The sequence below is a fragment of the Tamandua tetradactyla genome, chromosome Y (genome assembly GCF_023851605.1).
Source record: "Tamandua tetradactyla isolate mTamTet1 chromosome Y, mTamTet1.pri, whole genome shotgun sequence".
Taxonomy (NCBI): Eukaryota; Metazoa; Chordata; class Mammalia; order Pilosa; family Myrmecophagidae; genus Tamandua; species Tamandua tetradactyla.
In genome coordinates this window covers 1054705-1056919 of record NC_135354.1, presented here as the reverse complement: position 1 = coordinate 1056919, position 2215 = coordinate 1054705, and positions in this window count along the sequence as shown.

Genomic DNA, 2215 nt, shown 5'->3' with positions numbered 1-2215 from the left:
AGTTGTCCTGTTCTCCAGTTCACTTGCTGTTGTGTGTCTCTAGTATGCTTTTTATTTCTTCTATGGAATCTTTAGTTTCTGTGATATCTGCTATTTTTATACTTATTCTTTCAAATTCCTCTTCATGCTCTTTTTACTTTCTTCTTGATCTCCTTCATGTCATTAGCTATCCCATTTATTTTATTTAATAGTGTTATATGAACATCTTTGATTAGTTTCAATGTCTGTGTCTTGTTTGCTGTTTTAATTTAGTATTGAAGATGGGCTATATCTGTCTGCATTGTGATATGCTCAGTGATCTTCTGTTGTTTTTCACCACATGCAAATATCTTGATTGATTTACTTTGGAAGTCTGATTTACTTCAGTATCTAAAGACTTGTATTTGTGGGATGAATGTATAGCAGGATGCAGTGCCCAGGTAGGAGCACAAAAGTGTAGTAATGCATTACAGCACAGCGGTAGGTGTAGGATGGAGATGCTATTCTTGTGCCTGAGAATGTGGACGCCCACTGTCAGGGTAGGATGTGGCTGTGAGGGTACATGGGTTTGGAGGATGTGGCCCTGGTGTGCATTGGTCTAAGGCATAGAGCCCTTTGTGTGCATGCTCAGTGGGTGTGACCTGGACCATGCAGTTCAGGTTTTTTCCAGTGGTGGGGACATTATTGGGTACTGCATGCAATTGCAGGTCTAGGATTGCCATAAGCTGATGTACCCATGTTCAAAGCTCAGGGGGATTGGGGTGGGGGTTGTGAGACTGTATGACTGGAGGTGGGTGAAGTCTGTACATGGAGGCAAGTGTCTGCAGCCTTTCTCTGTGTGTGACAGCTTTCAGGGAGCAGGGAAGGGAGATAGTGTTTGGGAGGGACTCAGAAGAGATGAGTTGGGCTGCACTTGGGGTGGGATGTGGGGCAGGTACATGTGCAAAGGGTTAGCAGGGCAGGGATTCTTGGAGCTTGGGGAGTGGGGGGTGAATGCATTCACAGGTATAGGGTATGGGGTGAATTGTGGGTCGTGGAGCTGTGCTGGTGAGGGTAGTGCATTCAAGGAACATGGCTTGACTTAGTTCCTAGTCTCTGTCTGTCTCCCTGTCCCTGCACTCCTGAGGACTCTTGTCTTCCACCTTAGGCTGTTTGCACTGGCCAGATGTTTCTCTAGTTTTCTGCTTCTCAGTTGCTCAGCTTTTGCAACCAGGGTTACCCTATGTGGTGCAGAAGACTCTTTCAGGTCACTTACACCCTGGAATTACCATCTCAGTTGCCCCTCTGTTCCTTCTCTAAATGTTCCTGGAGCAGGACTGAACTCTATCTATCCTATTATGCAATCTTTCTAGAACTATCTCCTCATTATTGTTTTTATTTGCCTTTCCCTAATAACTAGGTGTGTTGAGTGTTTTTTTCATGTGCTTTTTAGCCATTTGGATTTCCTCCTTGGGAAATATCTATTCAAGTGTTCTTTCCGATTTTTAAGTTGGGTTGTCTGTTTGTTATTGAGTTATATGTTTTTGTTATATATTCTGGATACTAAATCCATATCAAATATATAGTTTTGAATAATTTTCTCCAACTATATAGGCAACTTTTTCACTTTCTTGACAAAGTCCTTTAATCACAAATATTTTACATTTTAAGAAGTTTCCATTGATCTATTTTTCTTTCATTGCTTGTGCTTTGGTTGTCAAGACTAAGAAACCATTTCCTACTGTAAGATTTTTAAAAAAATGTTTCCCTACATTTCGTTCTAGCAGTTTTATGGTCCTAGAAATTATATTTAGGATGCTGAACCATTTTGACTTAAGTTTTTTATGAGATATGAGATAGGGGGTCTTCTTTCATTCTTTTGATGTGGATATCCAGTACTCCCAGCACCATTTGTTGAAGATTCTCTTCTGTCCCAGCTGGATAGAGTTGGCAGCCTTGCCAAACATCAATAAGCCATAGATGTGAGGATCTAGTTATGAACTCTTAATTCAATTGCATTGGCCAGTATATCTATCTTTATGCAAGCAAGTACACTTTAGGTTTCTAATATGCTTTAAAGACAGGAAGTTTGAATCCTCCAATCTTGTTAATTTTTTTCAAGATGTTTGTGGTTATTCAGGGTCCCTTACCCTTCAAATTAAAATTGATAATTTTCCCAATTCTTCAAAGTGGACTGTTATAATTTTGATTGGAATTGCATTGGATCTGTAAATCAATTTGGGTATAACCCATGAAT